Genomic DNA, 8876 nt, shown 5'->3' on the forward strand with positions numbered 1-8876 from the left:
TAACATCAAAGGGGAAATAATAGCATCAGCCTCTATTTTGGCAACACACATGTCTTCTGTTCAGATAAATACCATATCTTCAATAGCAGTCTTTGTGATTTCTTTGATCTCGAGAGGCTATTGTGGTATATGTATTGTTAAATACTTCTGAAGCCTTGATCTAAGCTTCAGCCCTGGTGCAGAGCAAACCAGTTATAAGCTCCAAGTTAAAGAGCTTCAAAACCCTTTCCTGTAAAGTTTTCACCATGCTACTGCTGCCGTTAGATGCTGAGAATGAGCGAGGACCCACTCCAGAGCCTCTCTGCCAAGTCATGCTCAGAGTTGGAGATTTGGATAAATCCATTAATTTCTATGAAAAAATCCTTTGGTATGCAACTGCTTCGGACTCGTGACAACCCAGAACAGAAGTACACCATTGCGATGCTAGGCTATGGCCCTGAGGATAAAACAACTGTATTGGAGCTGACGTACAATTATGGTGTTACTGATTATTCCAAAGGCAATGCTTATGCCCAGATTGCTATGGGAACAGATGATGTATATAAGATTGCAGAAGCTATTCATGAAGTAGGTGGTAAAATTACACATGAACTGGCCCACTAACCATCACATGAAGTCAGCACCAGAACTGAGAGACCATCTCGAGATCCTGCCCCCGGACTGCTTCCCAATACTTGATAACGCACCAGCTGCCCTGTAGCGCTCTGCCACTCCAGCCCCTACTCGAAAAGTTTCTCCTGATCTCGAGTCCCAAGACCACGCTCCAACTCTAAGTTTGCATTCTGTACTACCTCCAGATACAGTCCCAATGGCATCAATTCTATGGTAGAATCGCTAGTATTAATCACATGCTTCCTCCCTGGTATTAATCGCATACTTTGCGGCAGCCATTATTGCATGCATCCTCCTTGGATTAGCAGTTCCCGTTCCTCTAAAGTTTATTCTTGTACCTTTGGCAATTCAGAAGCTTGCCAAGTCCTGTTTTTGGTGAACCTTTCAGGATTGTCATTCATCCACAGGCTCCTCTTCTTCATTTAAGCAGGTCTCACAAAGGATGGAGGCTCGGATACCATATTAGAGTTCAGAAGGAAAAAAAGAGATAGAGACAAAGGCTCAAGCCCAAGGGTAGCAGACAGCTCCCTTCAGTTCATTCTCCATTATCCACACACAGTCACTCACAAGTCAACTGTATGTACGATCCACACTCAAAGATAAACTGACTAAATCTAATCATGGTTAAGTTAGTGTGACTTAACCTTATTCACTAAGGTAAACAACTGACAGAAGACAAATGAGCTTGAGTCTCAACACTAGGTTCATTACCCTGAATCCCACCGCAGTTGGCTTCCCACCCAGTAGGAATTTCACCTTAGCAGTTTGCCTAGTACAAGAGACCTCATGACTGCCAATTCCACAAGTAAAGTAGGTGCGTCTATTGTGGCTATCCCTAGCCTTTTTGCATAGATCGGTGAAATGAAGGAATGTGTACTGCCACAATCAATTAGGGTTTTGAAGCTTTTACCTTCATAATGGATCACCAAGAAGTGGCGATTCAGACCCTTCTTGTGAAGAGCAGCGTGAACTATTGCCCTCTCAATGTCAGCATCCATGGATGGATCTTCTTCATCGCCTAGCTCCTTGTTGGAAACACTGGAGGTTCTCCCTCTACCCATGACGATGGTTCCCTGGCCATGGGTGGCTCCATGGAATTGGCCTTGGCGATGTCCTCTACTAAGCTTGGGACAGTACCTCTTGAAGTGTCCGGGCTCATTGCAATGGAAGCAATGTAGATTGTGGTCATTACCTTGTGTAGGGACAAAGTTGTTGACAGCATTGGCCCTAGCTTTCTTCCTTTGGCCCAATTTCTGACCCTGCGCTCTCTTAGTCTAAGCCCTGGACATACCCTTGTTCTAATCTCTGTAAGGCCAAGTCCTAATGTTCCTTCATTTGGCCTGAACCTCCTGTATTATTGGTGCAACTCAAATGAGTGCGTCTTGTAGGTCCGTTGGGCGCATTGATTCCAAACGGGTGTTTATGGGTGGATTTAACCCATCACAAAACTTTGACACTTGTTGTGTCATATCCATTGGTGGCGCGTACTTTAAGAGAGAAACGAACTTTGAATAATATGCATCAAGGGATAGTCCAAGCTGCTTCAATTCATAGAATTCATTCATCTTCTATGTGTGGTAGGCAGGTGGCAAATACCTCCCTCGCACAACTTCCTTAAGCTTCTCCCAAGTGACTGTCCCTCCCGAGATCGCTTGGTCTCTGCACCATTGTTTCCACCAAAGTCTTGCTTCACCTGTAAGCTTAAGTTTGGCGAGCATGGCTTGGTTAGCAGGTGCAGTTTCTGCTACCTCAAAGTAGTCCTCCATGGACTCAATCCAGATCTCGGCATCGGCTTGAACAATCCTTCCCTTGCCATCAAACTCGGGTGGCTTAATTTGTTTGAGAAGGAAATTCTTCTCTTGAATCACAGTTGAACTTAGTGCCGGAGTCGGACTTAGAGCTTGTGCTTGGATTTGCGTATGGACAATAAGATTCTTTATGTTAAAAACTTATCAAACGTTTCCCATATTACATTAATATGACTAGCACAGCTTTTAGCCAAGTGACCTAATCACTTTACTCCTTTGCGAACATTTACAATCAAGATAGACGATAGTAAAAGTCTTGTTCATTCATGAGGGCATAGCCCTTTGAGTACATTTATTTTGGGAAAGTAGAACAAGCTGATTGGTACATCAGTTTAGGGAAAATAGGATTGTGTTACAATCAGCTACAGGGATTGAGTAATAATATGGAGTGGGGTCATGGATTTTCAGGAAACAATAAGTCATAGGAAGCTTGGGGTATCCCTTCCTTTGATACCCACTCTTCTCATAGCACCCTAGCACTTTGATTATGTCGACAGGGATCACCTGAGTCACTTTTTCATACACATACTTGTTCTACTTGACTTGACAACCACCAACATGTAGGGTTGCATTTGTGTGAGCTTTGACAAAGATGAACAGCTTCATGATCTTTAAATCCTCCATCCACTTGATTCTCTTCAAGTTGGTTTGAAGTACACAAGTCGGTGGACTGCTATGTAGTATATTCTTGATTCTCTTATCCATCTCCGTTCCGCATACAGGGGTGAAGGATTATAGATGCAGTCCAGAATATTCATCATGCCTAGCCTCTGGCGATAATCCGAAGCACGCATTGCAGTCATGAACATAACATAGAACACCAAGAATTTTCTCCATGCTTCATGACTCTGCAACCTAGCATCCATAAGTAAGGAAAGGAATGTTTTCACGGAAAACACTACTCTATTTCACTCACCTTCCCTTGGCTATCCCCTTATTCCCTTTATTTTTCTCCATTAAGTTCTCTTGTAAATCTTAGATCCCGTTGGTCCGCTCTGATACCAACTGTAGCATGTCCACTTGTCCACTTGTGGGACACATCTTAGCAGCCCATCGAGAGGAGGGTCTAGAAGGCTCCGCCTAGCACTCGCAAGGAATGACACAGGGTTTGCGATCTAGGTCTTCCCGAGTCTACCCGAGCGGAAGTGTCCCGCCATTCCCACTTGGAATCGACCTGAGGTCAGGGTTCCTTTCCTATCAGCAAAGTCTCTAGCAAGAAGCTAGCGTCGAGCTCTAGATGTACCACTTTGCGTAGGAACAACAGAGTCGAAGTGGTTTCATGCCGTACTTAGTTCATGGTGAATGGTAAACGAGAGGGATGCGGAGCTCAACCTCTCTGCCATACGGCATAGTCCCATCCCTTTCCCCTAAAACAGAATAAACCAAGATTCTACATCTATTGACACTAGGTCTTCATAGTCTTATTATCTCATCTTTTGAGAAAAGTTCCCAGCTAACCGGGACCACCCTTCCGTAGGACGGACCTAAGTCACGTCCACTGCACTTTCCTCAGTTTGCTTTAGTTATCTAATTACCTAACACATTATGTTTTGACATGCAAAATTAGCTTCCTTAATTAAACAAATTAATCACAGGTTCCTTCATGTAACTTAGGCACTGACACAAAAACAATGCCAAGCAAGTTCATTTTTCTCCAATAACTGCTCTTTATTTATCAAAATCCTGGAGTACATCCAATATCACGCCCAAGGCTATCCCAAAGCAATCTACAGGATTTCTGCTCCAAGTTCTGCCCGTTGACTAGTACATGGGTCTCAAGATCCCATCTCGAGTCACGTCGTCCTCTTGTGCGGGATCTGGAGACAAGGGATTTACAGTTAGAGCCTCCCCTGGCACCCAAGCATCCTCCGGCTCCAAACAGCACCCACGGAGAGACCTCTCGCGATGGGTTACGTCCATATACCCGGCGCGGCTAACAACCCCCTTGGATAGGGCCAAGCAGACAATCGGAGGTAACTGTTCCTGCCTCTCCCTCCAAGCTTTCAACCTGAAGCATTAAGTGTTTTCCTTGAATTATTTCCTTGAGCAAAGAGATCAAATAATGTACCTAAGTACAAGCACGAATATTTCGAAGGTCGTTTGTACGACCGAGTGCTAAGATGTGACTCCTTTTTTCCTGGATGCTCCCAGCATTCGATCTTGGGACTTTTCGCGACTTGGCGAGATCCCAATAATCTCAAACAAGATTACGCAAGCAAATGATCTTGGTAAGTTAACTTAATTTTTGACTTTCCCTTTTCCCTTAGGATTTACCTTAGGGTACTTAAACCCTAACTCAAGCATTAGCTGGTCAGTCAAGGCAACGGACATGCCTTATTCACAACCCAACCAAGGGTCTTTTAATCTTCAAGTTCCAACCCACCTCAGTTAACACACTTGGAAACACATGATTCTTCATTTAGACTTTCAAGATGCAGTCTAGATACATGCGATCCTTCCAATTCTCTTAGTGCGGTTCTATGTAGGATTTCCCAATCAACCTTATCCATCATCCACATGGTGCGTTTAGTATAGTTGTACCTCCTAAACATCCTTTATCTCTCTTCATTCCTAGCAACGAGTACTTATTTCTAATGCACCGGATCACATGTGACTTGCGTTAATGAAAGTCTAGTGTTTTATCCAACGGTGCAAGTGTATCTCATGAATAGAAACTAACATTTCATGTGTTTCTTTTAACCATGATTGCGAAACGTGAATTTTAAATGACTATTCATGCACTGAACTGGTTAAAAAGCTATCATTTTATGTGAAGTAATGAGAGCGGAATTTAGATGACGGGAAGTGCTTAAAAATAGCTAAAAATTATGAATACAAGGGAAAAATATTCACTGTCAAAGGCGGCGGCTCGATCTAAGACGATTTTAAGCGTCAAGGTGCTTTAAAGGCGCCCGAGCGACACTTGTTGATTTTTCATAATTTTTCAGATAGTCGTGCGGGTTGACACGAGCTACTGGCCAATGCCGGATGCTAAGCCAGACGCCTAGAATTTTTCAGAGCTCGATTCCGAGTCCGGACGGGGAAATGGCCAAGAAACGGTCAAGATATGAAGGGGTGGACCAAAGTTTGGCCAAATGGGTAAGTGACCCTTGGGGCCCAAAATGAAAGCCACATGAAATGAAAGATGCAAAAATCGTGGAGAAAGAGGAGGAAGAAGATGGCGCCATCACGTCCGAAAAATGCGCCATCATGCTTGATGATCAAGCATGCAGCCTGCAAACAACCTATGCCAGTGATCATTGCCCCTCATTCCCCCCTGGATGCCAATCATTTCGCCGCCCTTCGCTCGCGCAATGATGCTCTCTTTGAAGATCTCTGATTTCAATCTTTCTCTCTCCTCCCTCTCTCTCTTCTAAAGGCAAGTTCATGTGGGAAGAAGAAGGAAGAAGAAAGAATGATGGAGGCTTGTCCGGCATGGATCGGATTGCTCCACAGGCTGGAAATGGTGATTTGTGATTGCCATGGACATGAAGTGCTGCTGATTTTCAGATTTGCAGCCATGGACATGAAACCCGAAACACGCAAATAAGCGGTAATTCAAAATTTTCAAAGGAAAATTGAGATTTTATGGCTTTTGATTGATAAAATGTTGTTCATGTGGGCTAAAAATTGTTTATGTTGCTGTTTTCCATGAGTATTTGCTGAGCATAATCAGAAAATCAAAAAAATATGTATCTTGTGGTTCAAAATAATACACTAAAACACGTAAAATATGGAAAATCAAGGGAAAAGTATGTTTCTGGGCATAAAAATGGGAAAATGAATAGGAACACCAACTAAACTTTCATTTTTGCTGCAAGAAGGAACTAAGGGCCACAGCCCATAACCTATTCTGAATTTTCAATAATAAAGTAATGCAAAAAATAAGAGAAAATACAAGGAAAATAGAGAGAAATCACTAAAAATAGGGAAAAAATGCATTTTGGGTGCGGAAAATTAATGAAAATTAAGAGCAATGTTTGTGAATGTTTGTGGGGACTGAAGCATGAGGATTTGCCTCAGTTCAATCCCACCTTCTTGTTCTAGTGTGTTTTTTCCGCTTTTTATACATAAAATGATGGCCAAATGCCTTATAAATCTATACAACAATGCAACATTTGATCGATGGGAGGGTAGAGTGGTTAAAGTGTGTCTAAATGTGGAGTAAAATGATGAAAGGGTTGTTGTTTTTGTTTGCATGCCATATAGGTCGGTGAATGATTATAAAATAAGGGCCTAGTAGTACGAGGGTTCCCTCGGTGCTAGGTTTGTGCAACGCCGCATAAGAACGGTAGTTGGAAGTCATTAAAAGGATGTTTTCCACATGTGCACAATATTGATTTCATAACTGTTTGAGCACTTGGCATCCACAATATGCATAAATCTGTAATGAAAGCAATCAACCATGGAATGAAATCTAACTGAAATTGAAAATTAACTAAGCTACAACAAAGAATTAACAAATCTATTGCACCAAGACATCCTCATCATGTATTAATGGTTGGGGATTCAAGAATACATGACGGCCATGGCTGAGTGCTTCATAGGCTAGAAGAAGCTAACTCCAAGAAAAATGGTAAAGCCAAGATTATTGAATGATCAAAAAAGATGTCTTGCCTTTGGCCTCTAGTCCCTTTTATTCTAACCCTCTTCCAAACTTAAGGGTTGTTCACACATGTACATATAGGCTAAAGCTAAATTTACAAAGGCTGGAATTAATCCAAGGTGCAAATATTAATGTTGTATTTTTCCTTCATGACAAACCATCCCTTCCTGAAGATGGTTTTGTCCTCAAAACCAAGAAGTAAGGGCCTATATCCAAGTCAAGAATAATAGTAATCATGCCCATTCATCTTCCAAATGATAAGAAAGCACTGTCCATGAAAAGAAGACCTTTTGCATACCAAACTGTGAGAAAACTGGCTGCTGTCCAAACAGGGCTGATTCACTAAAACTGCCATAACTTTTGATATATTGGTCCAAATATGGCGTACGAGGTGTGGAAACGAAGTATACACTCCCAAGCATCACCCCATAATATCAGAATCAAATTTTGATGAAGTCAGGATAGTTTTATTGTCTGCAGAAATTTCATACAACAAGCTGTCTCTGCACAGTCACTACATACTACATCATATATCATCCTGTAATAGCCAAGGAAAGTTACTGACATAAGTGGATGGTTGCCAAGAAGACTCTTCAATGGGCAAATTCTTCCACTTAATAAGATACTCAATGAGAGTACGATTTTTGAGAACTTTCTCTCTCTTTCCAATAATGCTTTCAGGTTCATATATGATCAGTCCTGCCTCATCCAATGGTGGTAACTCTTCCAATACTTGTACATTGGGCCCAACATACTTCTTCAGCTGTGAAATATGGAATACATCATGTATTCTAGTGGAGGATGGTAGCTGAAGTTTATAAGCAAGCTCTCCAATTTTGTCTAGAATCAAATATGGTCCATAAAACCTATGAGCAAGCTTGTTATTCCCACCCTTTAGTGAAGCATAATGCGTCTTGGGCACTTTGAGAAATACCCAATCTCCAACCTTGAAGTCTAAATGTCTTCTTTTCTCATCGGCATAGACCTTCATTACGTCTTGTGCTTTCCTTATGCTGTCCTTGCATTGCCTCATGAGCAACTCCATTCTTTCCAACTCTTCCTTTGCTTGTGGGTTGATGTCTTCATGAAATAAAACTGATGGAAGTTGAACTTTATACCCATAAAGTGCTTCAAACGGAGACATCCCAATGCTCATGTGATGCGTGTTATTATAGCAAAATTCAGCAAGGTGGATCCAACGATCCCATAAAGCTTGTGTGTCATGACAATAGTGCCTAAGGTACACTTCCACCCAATGATTTACTCTCTCCGTTTGCCCATCAGTCTGAGGGTGATAGGCCGTGCTAGGAGTGAGGAAAGTACCCATAGAGGAGAATAGATTTTTCCAAAAGTTGCCCATAAACTTCGAATCACGGTCTGATACTATTCTCATAGGCATACCATGTAGTTTGAACACACCTTCCATAAATTGCTCGGCAACTTGTCTTGCTGAATATTGGACTTTAGTTGGGATAAAGTGGGCTGATTTGGTCAATCTATCAACTACCACATAGATACTATTCCATCCATGACTGGTAGTAGGCAATCCCGTTATGAAGTCCATGGAAATATCTGTCCATTTGCCCGTAGGTATAGGTAAAGGCTGAAGTAAGCCAGCTGGTAATAGAGTGGAATCCTTATTTTGCTGACACTCCAAGCATTGAGATACATACTCTTTAACATCTTTCCATAGACCTTTCCAATAAAAACTTTGATGAACTCTATCAAACGTCTTGAAAAGGCCCAAGTGACCAGCCATTGGCGATGAATGCATCTCTTGAAGCACCTTCAGCTTGAATTTACTGCTGGGAATCAAGTACACTTTACCTTTAAACCATAAGAGGCCATTA

At 42.0% G+C, this 8876-nt stretch overlaps 1 pseudogene; it reads left to right on the plus strand.

The window, feature by feature from the left end:
* The first annotated feature begins 264 nt into the window (after nt 1-264).
* Nucleotides 265-603, plus strand: LOC148025514 (putative lactoylglutathione lyase, chloroplastic pseudogene; annotated as a pseudogene).
* The last annotated feature ends 8273 nt before the right edge of the window (nt 604-8876 follow it).

Source organism: Lygodium microphyllum, chromosome 14 (assembly GCF_053477565.2).
Source record: "Lygodium microphyllum isolate KBCC chromosome 14, Lygodium_microphyllum_v1.1.10, whole genome shotgun sequence".
Lineage (NCBI taxonomy): Eukaryota > Viridiplantae > Streptophyta > Polypodiopsida > Schizaeales > Lygodiaceae > Lygodium > Lygodium microphyllum.